Source organism: Myxocyprinus asiaticus, chromosome 31 (genome assembly GCF_019703515.2).
Source record: "Myxocyprinus asiaticus isolate MX2 ecotype Aquarium Trade chromosome 31, UBuf_Myxa_2, whole genome shotgun sequence".
Taxonomy (NCBI): Eukaryota; Metazoa; Chordata; class Actinopteri; order Cypriniformes; family Catostomidae; genus Myxocyprinus; species Myxocyprinus asiaticus.
The window spans coordinates 27236448-27255006 of record NC_059374.1 but is presented as its reverse complement, the minus strand read 5'-3'; the positions used below and the strand labels follow the sequence as shown (position 1 = coordinate 27255006).

Here is an 18559-nt window from a genome sequence, read left to right as displayed (position 1 = left end):
ATTGGCTTGCATTCTGGCTCTCTACACACACTGCAGCCCTCTTTATTTTCAGCCCTGGAGGTCATTCCTCCCTCCTTCTTGACTGGCAAGAATAATGAGTGGAAATGATAGGAAGAGTAGAGAAGAACAGATAGGGGTATGAAGGGAGACCTAAATGAAAACAGGTGCCTGTTTGACACCTCTTGCCAGGCCCCATCTTGGTTGTATTGAATTTTCATAATCTCAGAAGGAGAGAGGGGTGATGGAATTTTTTATTTTATTTTTTTCACACCGTGTACTTTTAATGTCAAATCAAATGGGTTCCCCTTAAGTGGCAGGGTTATATTGCATGATATGTGTGTAAAAATTGGGAAGTAAAGTTGTGTCCTATCAGTCAAAATTGTAACCCCTTAAAATGCTTCATTCTGGTTAAATCTCTCTCATATGATAGTGCACACAGTAGGTGCATTTGAGCATACTAAGTTCCTAAGCAAGATTTACAAATATAATTACCCTTCTCCGGATCAAGAACAGTCAAAGCAGTGCATACAGTAGGTCATCTAAAACCAAGGCCTAAGGCACCATGCAGAGTTGAACAGGTCATATCAGCATCACCAATGGACTACTCTGCTAAAAAATCAGCTAAAACTAGCCTGATCTGGTCTCCCAGCCTGGTCAGTCTGGTCTGTTGGCTGATTTAAGATGGGTTTGGGGTTCTTTTCAGCTGTTTAATTTGGGAGACTAGCTAACCTCCTAGCCAAACCATCTGAACATCTGCTTGGCCAGGCTTGGAGACCAGTCTAAACCAGTTTAGAATATCTTTGTGACGAGGAGGAGGGCGTGGCCAGGCCGTGAGGATGGACGCCTGGCGGTGAGTTACCCCAATCAGTGGGAGAGAGTGATAAGGAGCAGCCGGGGATGCCAGAGAGAGAGAGAGAGAGAGGAATGCAGCAGTATTTGTGTGTGCACGTTTATGTTTTGGTTAGGCTGAAAAGCACTTTTATGTTGTGTTTTGTTGAATAAAAAGTCTTTTGGTTGGATTTCGCTGTCTCCCGCTTCCTCTGTTGAAGAGCTATGAACCCTGTTACACTGATGCTGATTGGGGTAACTCAGCACCAGGCGTCCATCGTCACGGCCCGGCCACGCCCTCCTTCTCGTCACAATCTTAAACCAGCTAATTTGTTGGCCTGTTTTAAGATGTTTTTTTTTTGTTTTTTGTTTTTGCAGAGTTAACCAGATAGAACTGTAATATAATAGTAAGTGTCTAATCCAGCACTTAATAAGAAGGGCTTGAAGTGAAAAAAGGTGATATCTGAAATGTAATGAACAGAGGGGGTTTACAATATGACTATAGGGAGGTCACGTCTACGCACAACTCTCATTTCGATATCCATATAAAACCCGATTATAAGAAGCATTTATTTTCTTGATGGAGGCACAGGGTTTTCATCATTGTGCATCCATAAATTATTCAAACCTAATTACAATCTACGCTGCTGTTTTGAAGCTCTGATAGTCACTGACATGGCTTTAATCTATGGATGGAAAGCATATGCCTTTGTCTTATGTAGTACTGCCTCATACAAAGCTAAGTGCAATGTATGAGCCCAGTCCTCTGCTAGTGGAGCAGCTTGGCTGAACAATTCAGCTTCCAGATGAGGTACAACCATGAATCTACACCATTTTAAGAGCACTTAGAAGTCTCTTAAATGTAACACAAAGTGCATTTGGTCCCAACTTACAAAGTACTCTTGCAAGCATACACCTGGGCCCACATGCAGGGTGGGAATATAACAGCATCTGTGGTTGGAGAGTGGAGCACAGTCACTGGAGCCTCCTCTGATGTAGGATCCATTAGTTCGCTCTGGAGTCCATTTGCTGTAATCCCACCAAAGGCCATCGCTGGCCCTACCTGTGTCACATGTCTAATAAGGCCAGTTTGGATTCCTGAGTGATGGGCTTTAGAGTTAGATTCTGAGCTCTTGTGCTATGTGCCATGTCATTAATGTACAATCAGCAGGCTCTGGGTTAACCAGCATGAAAAGGAGGAAGCTTCAAAAGAGCTCTTGCTTAAAAAAAGATATAGAGTGTCATTGGTAATCGGATTTGAGGGTTGGAGTGAAGCACGGCCTGAAATATTCAACTGTAGGCTTCTCTACTTTGACAACCTTGAACCAGAATGTATAAATAGTTATAGTAGTAGTACCATTAAAGGGATAGTTCACCTAAAAATGAAAACTGCGTCATAATTTACTCACTCTCATGTCACTCCAAACCCATTTGACTGGCTCTCTTCTGTGGAACACAAATGTGATGAGAGGAGGGCGGGGCCAGGCTGTGAGTCCGCACAGCCGGCCCCCAATTGGGCTAATTAGCCAAGGAGAGGGATAAGGCCGAGCCAGATGCGGCATTTCGGAGAGAGAGAGCCACACATAGCTTCCGTGTGTGTGTTTGTGTGTTGTGTCTTTTTGTTTCATTAAATATTACTTTGACTGTTCAGCCGGTTCCCGCCCATACTTTAATTCACCAAAAAGGCATTCAACTGATCACAAAGTATAGTCAGGACATTACTAATGTAAAAATCAGCACTATCACTATTTGAAAAAAGTAATTTTTGATCAAATCTAGACAAGCCCCATTTCCAGCAGCCAACACTCCAACACCTTATCCTTGAGTAATCATGCTAAATTGCTAATTTGGTACTAGAAAATCACTTTCCATTATATCAAACACAGTTGAAAGCTATTTGGTTCGTTAAATGAAGCTTAACATTGTCTTTGTCATGTCCTCAGCTGACAGCTTCATTGAATTCTACCCGCTCAGCACCAGTTTCATGTACAACAGTAAATAGAATACTCAGTGGTGCAGTGGTGCAGGCCTTATGGGAATAATTGCAAAGAAAAAGCCACTTTTGAAACAGAAAAACAAAGGAACGCACAATCCCTCCTTCAGTGCTCAGACTGTCCGCAATAGGCTGAGAGAGGCTGGACTGAGGGCTTGTAGGCGTGTTGTAAGGCAGGTCCTTACCAGACAAAACCGGCAACAACGTCACCTATGGCCTTCACTGGACCAGACAGGACTGGCAAAAAGTGCTCTTCACTGACGAGTCGTGGTTTTGTCTCACCAGGGGTGATGGTCGGACTTGCGTTTATCGTCGAAGGAATGAGCATTACACCGAGGCCTGTACTCTGGAGCGGGATCGATTTGGAGGTGGAGGGTCCGTCATGGTCTGGGGCGGTGTGTCACAGCATCATCGGACTGAGCTTGTTGTCACTGCAGGCAATCTCAATGCTGTGCGTTACAGGGAAGACATCCTCCTCCCTCATGTGGTACCCTTCCTGCAGGCTCATCCTGACATGACCCTCCAGCATGACAATGCCACCAGCCATACTGCTCGATCTGTGTGTGATTTCCTGCAAGACAGTGTTCTGCAATGGCCAGCGAAGAGCCCGGATCTCAATACCATTGAGAATGTCTGGGACCTGTTGGATCAGAGGGTGAGGGCTAGGGCCATTCCCCTCAGAAATGTCCAGGAAGGTGGGATATGCCTTGGTGGAAGTGGGGTAACATCTCACAGCAAGAACTGGCAAATCTGGTGCAGTCAGTGAGGAGGAGATGCACTGCAGTACTTAATGCAGCTGGTGGCCACACCAGATACTGACTGTTACTTTTGATTTTGCCCCCCCCCCCCCCTTTGTTCAGGTACACATTATTCCATTTCTGTTAGTGAAACTTGTTCAGTTTATGTCTCAGTTATTAAATCTTTTTATGTTCATACAAATATTTACATGTTAAGTTTGCTGAAAATAAAAGCAGTTGAAAGTCAGATGTTTCTTTATATATATATACATTGCAAAAAAAATCATATTCAAATAAATAAAATGCATTATATTATTGTGGCAGAGTTAAGCATTGATAAGACAAAACAAAAAGTGGCTTTAGAATCCAATGTATAGTTTATTAGCATATTATTCAACCAATCATTGGCCTACAGTTCACAGCAATCCATTTTGCAATTTAATTTGTCAATTAGTCCAATATTTATTATGAGTGCTTGCCTAAGGACCAGTCAGTGTACACCTGCGTCAGATGGATGCTTTTGGAGCATCTCACTTTGGTTGCATTGCATCATAAACATACAATTTTTAGGTCGCTGTGTCAAGTTAAACGTAGTTTAATACTTAGAAAAATACGTCTTAAAATCCCCAAGTTCAGATTTGCATTCCATCAGGCTGTGTTTTGAATGCAAGAATGCGTCCTCGTGTTGTGCTGTTATGACACAAGAATGACGTAACAGTACCATTGACGTTATTTTAACAACATTTATTCCTAACCTTTACACAACAAAAAATTGTTAGAACATTCCCTGTAAGGTGGGATATTCCAAGTATTTTGAAGCCATACAATAGCTTTGTGTAAGGAAGCAAATTAAATTTATGTCATTTTTCACCTCTTCGCCATAGCTTTTAAATTGCATTTGTGCATTTTGAATTTTCAAAGTTGGTGTTTCAAAACAAAATGTGACCAAATGCCACTGGTTCTCACATGTTTTACAACTGAACATGACACACATAGAGCTACGACAGAGTGATATATTTTCTATGAATAATGGCTTAAATTTTAGTCTTGTATCTCACAGCAAGCTATAGAATGGCTTATGGCTTTTCCTCAATGCAGCTGCACTGTATGCTTCAGCAGCCAGAACATTCTTTAAAATTGCTCCTTTTGTGATCCATGGAATATAGTCGTACAGGTTTGAAACATGTGAGGGTGAGTACATAATGACAGAATGTTAATTTTGTGTGAATTATTCCTTCAAATAGTGCAGTTCTATAACTAACCATAAAACTATTACTAATACTAACAATAATACTGATGGCCCGCAACAACAGCTTTTGTTTAGCTTCCCTGAAATACAGGAATGATAGTAATAGGGACAAATCATATAAGACAGAATTTGTTTGGCAGTTCTCCACACATTAGAAAGCTCATTGCCTGTGTCTGCTCAGTTCTAATGCCTCTGGAGATGTGTAAAGATATCATAGTTTGCATGTTTCTGCAGCGTGTGGTTTCTCAAGCATTTCAGCTGAGGTGGCTGGAAATGAGTCTCTGTAAAGTGTTCCTGTACGAGGCAAATTTGCTGACTCGCTCTTCTGCCTGACGTGCTGCTCCATTGATATGCTTGACATCACTCAACTGTATATAACAACTGCAGCTTTCTTCTGAAGTTTGTAATGAAACTTTACACATTTAGGAGAATGGCTACAGAGATGGAGAAGTTGCACTGTAGGTAGCTTAAAAGGGATAATTCACCCAAAAATAAAAATTGCCATTATTTATTAATCCTCATGTTGTTACATACCCATATGACTTTCTTTCTTCTGTGGTGACTTACTTTAATGTCTTATAAATCACAGATCACTTTGTGTGAGGAACAGACTGTAATGTATTGTTTTTCACTCTCAAATCAAATCATGTTGAATCTAATCATTGATAAACTGTGTAAACAGCACTGAATGCAATGTCGTGGCAATGTCCATAACATCAAACCTCATTGGTTCTTGTGCATCTCGTGACCAAACGTAATACCGTTATGGACTACTTTTTTGTGCGCTTTATAAAGCGTATTTTTAAGCATTTTAATACTACTACCATTGTCTTGAATTCAGCCAACAGGATTGGATTAAATTATTTCTTTTTGTGTTCAGGGTTTAGAACGACCCTGTGAGTAAATGATGACAGAATTTTCAATTTGGGTGAACTATGCTAACTGTATCTGTGTATTACTGGGCATAAAGCCGGCATCACACTAGCTGATTTTTGAGTGATTTTCAGGTGTTAGCTTTATGAACATAATCTCCAGAGACAATGTTTGCATTAGCGTCTGCCAGCAGGAGGTCATTAATCACTTGACCATCGGAACTTCCTGCTGAGCTAATGGTTCGAGCAATGAAGAAAAGGATCCAATATGTTTGAAAAAAATCACTCTATCGCCGAGGCGGGCTTTGAGTTCTCCTCAAGTGACGGATGAGCTTCTTTCTTTTACTTAAGAACTGAAAAGACGTCAAGCTGATCTGAACATCTTCATTGCACTCAGCTGCATATAATCACAATCTCTGATTGTATTCCATATGATTCTGTCACCAAGCATTTTTTTCCCTACAAAAATGACTGAGGAAATCAGGAAGCGCAGGCACAACAGTCTGTTTTTATGGAAAGTAAATTCCAATGATACACACATATGGACATACTATGACAAGCCTTGAGGGGATAAATACACATCCACACACATTCACAAGGTATGAATCGCTTCCTAATTCACTCAGTACAATTATTTTTGCTCACGCAGTACTTCCGTTGTTATTTCAGCTAGCTCCACATGACAGGGAATCAGAGTGAGAGAGAGTTGTGGTGAGTTGGTATGTGTGCCATTTTGTATTGGCTGGTGTGTCATACCTCCAACTGAAGAGAGTGAGATTTCATCAAAACAATCTGCATGTGTGATACCCTCAGCCAAAACGAGTTGTTTTTAGTCTGCTAGTGTGGCGCCAGCTTAGGATAGCATGTCAAAGATATGGAGGTAGGGAAGAGAGAGACAGAGCTTATGTTTCTTAGAGTGCAGCTGCTTGTGTAATTATAGGTGATGAATGTCGCTCTGCTAATTGCTCTGCTATGTTTCAGAAAAGATGAGGAAAAATACATTAGAGAGCCATAGTGTTTTTATGCAGAGTGGCAGATCTTAATCAAATCAATGAGGAGCACTCGAAACAGCTTGTTATCTAAACAAGGTAAGCAAATATTTCCTTGGCTTTTTAGATGCTTCTTAAAAGCTCAGGAAATCAGAGAACTCCTTTGTAACCCTCTCTTTATTAACCTGGAAGCTAATGGATAGGGAGGATCTTAAAAGGAGTGATTGAGAAGGTGTAAAGAGTGCATTTCGGTAGTTAATGTAGGTAAGAGTGAGCCAAAGAGCGGATTGGACAGATGAAAAGATGAGTGGATAGGGATGGAGGTAGTTTTCCTATTATGAATCAAAGGAAGAGAAGGCATCAATAATGTATCTCGTTCAATTCAAAGATGTAGATTAGTGCTCCCTCTGCGTGGCTTTCACATAATTAAGTTGCATTGAAGAACTTGAGAGAGGGTCTATTCTTCTATTCTGCCTACTAATAAAGATTCATTGCTAGCATTGTTGAATATGAATGATTTATATGTTGAAGCATGTGAACCATTTAAATTTTTTCTATGTTAAAATTTTCTTGTATCCCAGCTTAATATGCAGAGTCTACTAAAAGTAAGTCATTTGTAGGTTGATTTCACTTAAAAGTGTAACACTGTGGCTTTGTTGCACTATCAAAACATTCCTCTTGTTGTTTAAGCCCCATCCACCTGGAAACAGCAACACTGGCTCGACCAATGGTGTAAGTTTGTGGCGGGACTATCTATACAACCAGTGAAAGTTGGAGGGAGTTTTCTGGAATCTGTTTGCAATCTGTGATTAATTTTTGCAATTCCGTTTGGTGATGCTAGTAGTGCAGAAATTACACGATTCAGCTTTACAAGAAGTGAGAAAGACATGGAAGCAGGCAAAAAAGAAGGCGGTAATGGAGGCAGGGGAAAAAGAGAGCCATAGTATCTCAAATTTCAGCACACAGTGATGCCCTGGAAATTACCAATTGCTTGTAGACTCAACGCTTTAATAGTTTACAGTACGCAATAAGTGACAGCATCATTTATCAAACACCAACGTAATAAAGTTCCCTCAGTTCACCTGTACTGACCCAACCACTAGTTAATTCCCATCACACCTTCTTCTTCTGCTCAGAGAGAACATCCAATATTGCTCTTGATTTTGGTGCGAGACAGACAGACAAACACTAAGGAAGCTGGAAGTGACGGAAATAAATTATGCTAGCCGTGAGAGAGAGTGGCATACACGGCGGTTGCTACTCTGAGCAGGTTAGCTTTAATCATCCACACACCCTCAGTCCCATTCAGCTGCTCACCGGCTCTTAGCCGAAGCCCTTAATACCTTTGATATTGATAAGTCTGTCACCTTTCTATCTCCTCCTTTTCCGTCTGCAGTTTCTGGTTTAAGAACTGATTGCTCTGCTTTGGTCCTCAGAATTGCTGTCTGGAAAGAGGGGTCCCCACTCATTCTGAAAGAACTCACATCAAATCAAATGGAAATCTGAACAAAAACAGTCAGGCAAACGGATGGAGGCAGACCTTCCATGATGATGGAGGGCATGGAACATTCATGTATGTCCCACCATATCTGTGATTTGTTATGAGGTCACCACTAGTGATGATGGACGGGTGGTTGTTGTAAGGCAGCTCCCCATAATAGTTGTGGTTTAATTTGAAAAATATGCCATGCTTTGAAACTCAGAGTGCAAGCAGCGGTTTGCTCAAACGGTTTGCAGAGAGGTGGATATGGCTTATATGGTAGGTTAGTGGGTGCCACCCCTACCCTAGGGATGTGATCGATTTTGGTTCCAATTACTCTTAACGATTCTGATTCCTTAATGGTTCCATTAATGATTCTTACTTTAGGAAGAAATATTTGTTAATAAGAAGTGGAATTTGTATTGCATTTACTGCCCTCACATTCTGTTGCCAAATGAGGAAACAATTTCAACAGATCAGATTTTTCAAATCAGAGATAAAATTAATACAATTCTTGCAAATGGAGTGTTTCCACAGACTCTGAGGTATAAATGCAATCCAATAATTGTTCCTACTGTAACTATAGATTAAATAAAATATTCCAAAAAAGAACAAAACACTTCATTATTAATTTTTTTATAAATGAAAATTACACACACACACACACACACACACACACACACACACACACACACACACACACACACACACACACACACACACACACACACAAACAACTTGTAATGTGTAGGCCTATCTTGAATTATACATTGTCATATGAACAACGAGACTGCACTACCTGATGGAGTTTGGAGCTTTAAGTAACTACATCGGATAACACCGTAACAGTTCTTGGTTCATTTGCTAACTAAAGGCAGTCAGATTCACTCCTGGCGGTCGGTCGCAGGAACGGGTGCAGCTAACCCGTTCTTCCTCTGTTTACGGGTCATAGGATGACTGGGGATTGGGCTTGTTGTGGGTGGGAAGATGGTAATGCCCACCTGGGGAATCTCCTCCTGGGATGGGAGTGCAGACACTCCACACTCGTGAAGGTGATGCAAGTCCCATAAGCCCAAATGCCCCAGCTTTTCCATCTCCACCCGACTGAGAGTCTGAATGAGGCAGATGTTAAATACCTCCTCAAGATCAGTCTCATCATAATCCAGCTTGTCCACTGCAATAAAAAAAATAAAAAATAAAAAAAAAAGGCAAAATCCCTCACGTTAGTTCTCTTCTGACAGACGTTGAGGAGGTGGATGAGCTGGATCATGTGCTGACGGGTGGAAAATACCATGGGGGGGAGAAGGAAAGATGCCCATTGTGCCTCTGCTGGGTCCAATAGCGGTTGGATTGTTCCGTCACGGAATGGGGTGTTTTAAGGAAGGACGCAAGCGCAGATAGCATCAATGAGCTTTTATTTAAAATAGAAAACAAACGAAACACAAACTCTCTCAAGGGAGAAAAGAACACAAACGAAACCAACTAAAATAAATACACAAAGAACTGAACCGACAGGAAGGAAACCAACCAACGAATGAAACAATCCAGCACAGGACAGCAAACACCAGGAGCTAATAAAGGGAGAGAAATCAAACAGGTTAACGAGGGACAGGTGAAACAAATAACTAATAATGAGCAGACATGGATGCGGGGTGTGAGGCAAAACTGGGAGACACATGGCAGTACAGAAACTAAACAAAGCCACAGGCTCTCACAGACACAACACTCAAATAACACTAGCGCATATCACCAGAGACAAAGGCAACATGCACTCAAAGCCAAATGACAGACAAGACGGGACACAAATAAACAAGCACCAAGACCGAAGTGGCCGAACCCCAGCACAACATGACAACGGATCGCGACCCGGATGCGTAGCACAAAGCAAGTGCAACGTGAAGCGCACCTGAGGTCGCAAGACACAAACCAGTTGACACGAGTGCATGCCGCAAGCATGACATAAGAGCAGTGTACTCGTGCCAATAACCAACAAGACAAGAGAATGCATGACAGCGCCAAAAGGACGAGCCATGCACTCTCACATAGACTAGACAAGACACTTAACAATAGTGTCAGAGCTCAGCCACAAGACAACAAAACATAAGTGGCTGAACTCTGACACACTGGTTGCGCTGTGTTTTTTTCACTGAAAAAAACCAGCTTTTAACTTTGTGCAACCCTGCCTACACATGTGTGTATGTTGTATTTTGGCTTTGCTACACACAATGCAAAATTGTATTTAATTTAAACCTACTCAGTTCAGAAGACCCTGGGCTGTCAGTAGAGTTTGTCTTTGGGAGAAATGCCAAATAATTTTACATCTGGTAAGAAACCTAATTAAGTTTTTACATTAAAACTTGTTTGAGTCAAAAGATTAGAGTCTCTAGTTTCATTCAATATGCAATTTTTTTATTTGAGCGATTTATTGTGAAATGTCACGCTGCTAAGCACACTGTACACTAATGTGTACTTTAGCAAATTTTTCCCTGGAAATACTATATTTACTGTGCATTATCACATTGAGAATCAATGGGTTCATCCAAAAGCTGAAAAATGTTGCTTTCAGAGGCTTGAATGTTGCTTTGTTGCTTTCAAAGGATGAAAATAAGGTGCATTTCGAACTGTTCTGAGACCAGTGCAGACAGACAGCAGAGTGGAGGTTAAGTCATTCACTAAATAGGGAGCAAGGGAGCATCCTATAACTCTCTATGCAACTAAGTGCATTCACTCCTAAAATCCGACCAAAAGTTCAGTTTCAGGCTGCAGATGATTTTTAGACCACTCAACATGTTTGGCAGACATTGGACAATGGTAATCAGTGCATAGATTCATAAATTATAATGTATAATTTTATTTGAACATGGTTGCCAGTGATTGGATGATGCTGGCCATAACTTTGAATTATAATTAATTATGCTAATTTCTAATGTAATGTTTGTAACGTTTAAAAAACATGAATGTGACGAGGAGGAGGGCATGGCCGGGCCATTATGGAGCACGGCCGGCGCTGAATCAGCTGATCAGCGGGAGAGCGAGATAAGGGGCGGCCGGAGACACCGGTTAGAGGGAGAGAGATGCACGCGGCCACGTTGCATGCGTGTCTGTTTATGTTTGTTTTAATTTAATTTATTTCATTAAAGTTTATTTTTACTGTTCAGCCAGTTCCCACCTCTTCCTTGCCTGTCCTTATACTGTTACAATGAATAACCAACACTCCTGGAAGCATACTAAACAATCTGATTAAAAATCTGACTTAGTATTATTTAAAATTTTCCAACTTAGTCCCACTCTCCACATACTGTAGGTTGCCAGCAAGGGCAAGTTTTAGGAAAACTTTATGCTCTAATATTTTATTTATATATTTATTGCATGTTCAAAAGGTGCTATTGGTCACAAATCAAAAAGGAAATGGAAAATGCACACAGCAGTTATGCTCGGGTCTCAGGAGGTTAAGAAACATTTGTTCAGGAATCAGACTACACTGGCAGTGCTGCATGTTGTGATCTGTAGATACACAAGAACGGCCTCATTAGAATAATTTGATCAGGAATTGGACTACACCAAACAGCTTTGTGTTTCATGCTGTAGATTCAATAGAGAGGCAGCGCCGCCACTGAATAGCTTAGCAGAAAACACTGTCAGAGTATTTTAGCATGCTGTTCCGAAAAATAGACATTTAAGAACCATTATTGGTTCCGGTATTTTATTTTATTTTTTCAGAATAAGAACTGGCTCTCAGTTCCCAACCCTATACTTATTTGAGTGAGGGCTAGAAAAAGCAAAGAATAAGAATAAGGATTTAAGTATGACTGTATGTGTTCAGTTATCCTGTGTCAGTCTGAATGCATTCTAAAGTGAGCAAGCTGTGAGCATTCTAAGGTGAACGAACACAATATGGCCTTCTCCCACCATCAGCCTGTCTAGACGGCGGACAATTGTAACATTGCGAATCAATGATTTGCTCAAGGCTCTGCTCATGCTGAGGTAGACACCTCTATTCCCAAGAGGCCACAGGGCTTTCAGCACCAACCCTCCGTCTACATACCTTGTGTCAGCCAGCTCTCTTATCTCTCAAACAGTAAACTTACCGTAATATTAGCTCTGAATGCTTGCACCATTGCCTAGCATGTGTATTTATCAAACAGAGTGATGCACAGAAATGACCAAGCCACCATACTGCAGAGATGTGTATGTTGTGGGAGGGTGGGTTTTAAAGAAAGGTCATTTGAAGAGCAGCGCTGGACTTCAAGAGCAGAAACTGCCCATGAATTAGTGATGGTGTTGCTTTTCCTGGCAGTTGGACTCTCCAGAACACACACACACTCTCTCTCTCTCTCTCTCTCTCTCTCTCTCTCTCTTTCTCTTAAACCCATTGTCAATTCTGCTTAACCCCTCTTTCTCCAGAGCCTGCAGTACATTGCATGAACATGTGGATCATGGGCTGCCCTCTATCCTCCCCATGTGTTGACATGCAATTAACTGGAGCAGAAATATAGCTTTAATATTTAATCATTCATGAAAAAATAAAGTTCTAGGAAAGAAGAAGGTGTCTCTTTAAGTATGCACACTTCCCTGGGCTGCAGACACTGTCTCGCTCGCCCCTTTTCTCTACTCTACCCCAATTTTCCAACTCTTCCCTGCTCTCTTTAGGGTGAATGTTTGTGTGTGTGTGTGTGTGTGTGTGTGTGTGTGTGTGTGTGTGTGTGTGTGTGTGTGAATTTGTTTCATGTGCATAAAATAGGAGGCAGTTCAATGCAGAATACTTAGAGGGAGACAAGGGAGACAGCTGTTTGTACAAGATTGTCAATACAGACTTTATCTACCTTTCTGTGGTTTCACTTCCCCCCTCAGTTGCACAAACTGTCTTAGCTGAGCAGTACCTTATGATAATGTCCTTAAGGAACATTTGATTGGTACATTAAAGATATAATACTGTTGTTAATTGAAGTAAGTAAGATGAGCAGTGAGACCTTTCCAGCTTTGTCAGCCAAGATAAACTAGCTCAGTGGAGAATGCTCTGCAGAAAAATAACAGCTTAAACCAGCCTAAACTAGTTTGCTGGTCTAAGCTGGTTTAAGATGATCTAGCTGGTCCCCCAGCCTTACAAGATGGTCTTTAACTGGTCTAGCTGGTCTCCCAGCCTGGCTAAGCTGGGGCCAAATTCACGAAAATGTTCTTAAGAAAAAAAAAAGAAAAAAAAAAAGAAAGTTCTTAGGATAAATTATAAGAAGTTCATAATTGCAATTCTTAAAGGTGCATTCAGTAATTTGGGACTAATTTAAAAAGTTTTACACATTAATGAATGAATTGTGTTTTTGTAAAGAGTAATCTGAATGGTGTACACTCACATGAGATGAAGACTGTACTCATAATAGTTTTCTATAAAAAGTGTTTTTATTATACATGGTGCAGGTCACCCCCTTTAATGTGTTTTGCATGTTGAAATGACATGACCCGTGGTGTTTCACTAAACACTGAAGAAGAGAATCCTCACGCTCATTGGCTGCCGCCTATGTAGATACACTTGGCTATGCTTAGCGCAGTGTTGTTTGGTGATGCGAAGAGCGAAAAGGGCACATTGGAACATATACATTATCATGCTGTAGCAGCGGAGACAACGGGAGATTCAGTAGCTGTACTGCCGAAGATGCGAAAAAGGACTGAAACTAGAAGTCAGAAAGTCTGGCAAAGGCAAAAAACTAGAGTTAACATTGGTACGGCATACACAAGGTGGAAAGATCTGTTGACGGAGAAAAACATGAGTAGTGTTGCTTCTTTTTTATTGGACAGGTAAGACATTATTAACTGTTTAGACCACTCTAAAATAGTATCAGTGGAATTTACAGAAAACTCATACATTCCCTCGAACTTTTTAAAATTATGTGTGTAGTAAATGTATGTTAGTAATGGACAGTTTTCAGTGGTGTTTACAAACGCAACTGGAAAGCCATGTGTAATTTTCTTTTTTTTTTTTTATCACAGCTGTGGGGGGCCCATCTACCTCCACCTCTATGAAACGGCATACATCTTCATTTGATTAGTGCAAAGTAGCTTGGTACAGCGATTGTTGTGGACTTTGTGTAAACCATGACTTTGGTTGCTTAGAAACAAAACAAGTTTGCCAAATACATTATTCATGGACATGCAAAATTTGAACATCAAAAACAATTCTAATCTTTCCTTTACCATGACATTCTGTATCGCTAGATATCTGCGATTTATTTTATGCTAAGCATACAGAGACGATCATGCTTTTTTTCTTAAGAATAATATGACAGGCTTTGACATTGTCTGATTATAATAGCCTGCTCATGAGGTTGCCTTGTCTAATACAACAAATTCGATATTTTTTTGTTTCAAGTCTATCTGGTCATCCAGTCTGCCAAGATGGTCTTAAACTGGTCTAGCTGTCTCCAAGCCTGGCCAAAATGGTTTCAACTGGTCTAGCAGGTCTCCCAGCCTGGCTTAGCTAGTGCTCAGCTGGTCAGTCAACTGTTCATCTGCGCTGACCATGAAAGTGCCAAAACCCTTCTTAAACACATTAAACCAGCCTAAGCTGGTTTAAGATGGTCTAACAGCTTTTTTTTTTTTTTTCTTTTTCGGTAAGAATAAAAAACATAGGCAAAAAATCAACAGGCATTCTCAAATGATCTCAGGGTCACAAAACCTTGACTGCCTTTCCTCCAATTAGTCAACACATATATATATACTCATTTAAGTTCTACCAGAATCCCACATTAATAAAAGATGTAAGCTTTAAAGGGTCTGAAAGATATGAAGGGCTGGTTTTTAGCAGTCAAGAGTCCAGTGGCTGCTGAAAGACTTGGAAGCCAACCACTTGTCCTCAGGAGTGTACATGGCTCCCTTGTGACTGTCTTGTCCAATTCACACGGATCCTTCCTGGCCTGGTTTAATCCTAGTTCTGGCTTTTTCACTGGCCCCTCTCACTGGCACTTAGCTCTCACTTTTCGAGTAGAGGATTTGACAAATTTTCCAAGGACACAAGACAATAGACACTGTGAGGCTGGAGAGAGAGCTCCACAAAGTGGGTGTGAGGTTTGTGTGCTTGGAGATGGTTGGTATGGTGGCAAAAAAAAAGTTTTGACCCCCAACCAGAGGTGGGTAGAGTACCCAGAATCTTTACTCAAGTAAAAGTACAATTACTTTAAAAAAAGTATTACTCAAGTAGAAGTAAATGTAGTAATGTAAAAAAACTACTCGAGTAAGAAAGTATCCAATTAAAAGAATACTCAAGTAGCGAGTAGCTACTTCCACATAAAACATAATGGACGATTACACCCCAATATTCCATAATACATATTTAACATTAATTACAGAATAATAATAATAATAATTATTATTATTATGATGATTTATGGAAATTGTCATCATACACCGTCACAATTGGAACACAATTAAAGAGATGTTAGACAGAATGTTAGCCTTATAGTTACCATTTACTGTCACTGTATGTTGTTTTCCTCCATGTTTTAAAAGGGAATGGTGACTGAGACGGTCAGTCTGTAACATTATGTCTAATATCTTTTCTGGGTTCCACAAAATACACAAAGTCACACAGGTTTGGAACAAGATGAGGGTCGGAAATTATGACACACATAGTTTCACATAGTAATTGATCACTTTAAGGGCGCTTGTCAGATTTGGACAAATCTGTCAATTAGAAGAGAAGTTTAGAAACCAGTTTCTAGTAATTATTATGGTGAAAAACGTGAACAATGTCCCACAGGCCCAGTTATATGTAATGCTGAATAAAACGAAACAAGATCATGCTTTATTAATGCCTACTTTCACTATTTCAAAAGTCCTATCCCTTTTTAAAGTCCTGTATGGATACTTAGTTCAGTGTAGTTACAGTATTTTGCAGTGTTGAAAGAATTTAGATCATTAGTTCTGTATACTACGGTTAAACTGCAAGTCATCTCTGTATTTGGAAGCGTGTTGGGCTTATTTAAGTTCAGAGCTTGTTTTTTGTTGTCCATGAGAAAAACGCGCCACATCTGTCAAACAGGAATGCTGTGCTGGCGCAGACATACTGTCAGCTTGTGCTCCAGAAGTCAAGCACGTGTTCTGCAAAGCATAAGACATTTACACTTAACGCAGATGTTTACATGGATTTAGGAACTGATATATTGCTACACTGATATAAAAATGTACACTTATAAACTGAGGTCATAAGAGCACGTAGTTACAGAATCTGAAAATGACAGTGACACAGACAAGCCCACATTATCATAGTCGGCAAAACTTACCGCGCTGAAATATCTGCTTGTCTTGGTGTAAAATGAAGACAATGCATGACGAAACTAATCTTTTTCATGTTGTGGAGTGAAGAAAGTGTTTATTTGGCATGCTTGTTGCTGCTGCAGTGGTGGACACGACTCCAGTGATAGAGCGCAGCTGGAAAGTTCCGCTGTCATAAAAGCCCCTTTCAAAAATATCTCAATAAATTACGCATTTATTTACACTTATTAAATTAAAACCAGTAATGTAACGACAGGAAATTCAACCATTGTAAAGAAATAAAAGTACATTTTTTTCATTAGAAATTTACTTAAGAGTGAGAAGTACCCACCTTTAAATATACTCAAAAAAGTTACTCAAGTAAATGTAACGGAGTAAATGTAGCGCATTACTACCCACCTCTGCCTTCAAGGTCATCTAACACTCTCCCTCCTTCTCACCCACAAAGTCCAACTGGCAGAAATAATAGATCAGCTGTGAACACAAGTGAATCCGTCCATCAGCATCAGAAAATGTTGATGTAAAATTACTTGATGATGTCTGTATAAATGAATAATATGAGTCAAGTCCCCTTACTATTCTTATTTCTCACATTCTATCCTGAATCCCGTTTTAAAGTGAATGGCATCTACGCTAATATTATTCTATTTGTTTTCCTTTCTCAACCTTGGGATACATATCCTGAGGTTACCAGAGCCTGTCTGATCCAGCTCTGGTCCTGCCTGATGTCCGACTCCCACTACTACGTGTTGCTGAGTGATGACTGCAGCCTGTGCCAGCCAGATTTCACTTCAGTCTACTACGATGGACTTCATAGAGGATGAACTGATGCCAGCATCAACTGTCAGACATTGGATACTTCACTGGACACTGCCAAATTAATCTACCACCAGCTTACAGTTGAACTGCAGTGCACCTTACTGACCTCTGCCTGCATCACCTTGGTCAAATGATGGACTACACTCTTAAAATGGAATACTTTATAAATTAAATTATATAAATTAATTGCAGCCTTCATCAGCCAAATAGCAAGGACAATGCATCTGTTTGCACTTCCAGTTAAATAATAATGTAAATTCTACAACTTTAGTCATTAATCTTACAGTTAATACAAAAGCTTTTTGTTTAAACATTGGTCCCTAACACTTACTTAGTTTACTCATTTTAAACTCATTTTGACTTGTACTACACATAAATAACTAATATTGGCCTTATAATCATGCTGTTTAGCCAGAGGGGAACTGGACCCCACAGCATAACTGTCTGTAAAGCTGCTTTGAAACTATGTGTGTTTTGTGCTATACAAATAAAAATGACTTGACTTACATAATCAACAACATTTACAAACTTGTTTCAGCATGATCATTTTACGCAGTTGCTCAACTCACATAGCATTGCAATTGCGATGCAGAGGATTAGGGAACAAGTCCTGGAGAGCATGCATTTCGACATGTGAGCCGAAAGTGTCACAGAAGCAATACAAAAGAATGTGGTTGCTTCAGCAATTGTGTTTTTCATGTCACATTGTCTTTTATGACACCGGTTAGGTTTAGGTATGCATTTAGGGTAGGGAGTTTGGTTGTATTAATTTAAAACTCGACAGAGTATTCACTTTTTTTTTTTCTCCCAATTTGGAATGCCCAATTCCCAATGTGCTTTTAAGTCCTCATGGTCGCGTAGTGATTCGCCTCAGTCCGGGTGGCGGACCGTCAACCCGTGCATCTTATCACGTGGCTTGTTGAGCACATTGCCACGGAGACATAGCACGTGTGGAGGCTTCACGCCATCCACCACGGCAACCATGCTCAACTCACCACGCGCCCCACCGAGAACGAACCACATTATAGTGACCACGAGGAGGTTACCCCATGTGACTCTACCCTCCCTAGCAACTGGGCCAATGTGGTTGCTTAGCAAACTAGCAAACTCCAGGGGTGATAGCCAGCATCCTTACCACTGAGCTACCCAGGCCCGGACAGAGTATTAACTTTAAAAACATCGTCTGTTTGGGAGAACATTTAACTCGCTTTTAGCGCCATATAGTGGACGTTTTACATTGGTACAGCCGCAAGACATGTAAGAAGCCACGTAATATCATTTTGCAAAAATTTTGCCACAGTCACGTAATTTTCATAAGATCAGGCTGTCT

The 18559-nt window shown here is 40.5% G+C and overlaps 1 protein-coding gene across 2 annotated transcripts in view; it reads right to left on the bottom strand.

Annotated features, from left to right (window-relative positions):
• rtn4rl1b (reticulon 4 receptor-like 1b) overlaps nucleotides 1–18559 on the bottom strand; it is a 274711-nt gene that overhangs the window by 78611 nt on the left and 177541 nt on the right. The window contains exon 2 of one of the 2 annotated variants that reach the window (XM_051666144.1): nucleotides 16810–16884. The exons of the other annotated variant lie outside the window; for it this stretch is intronic. The gene's annotated coding sequence lies outside the window, so the exon portion shown is untranslated. The remainder of the gene's footprint in view (nucleotides 1–16809; nucleotides 16885–18559) is intronic. 2 annotated transcript variants of the gene reach the window in all.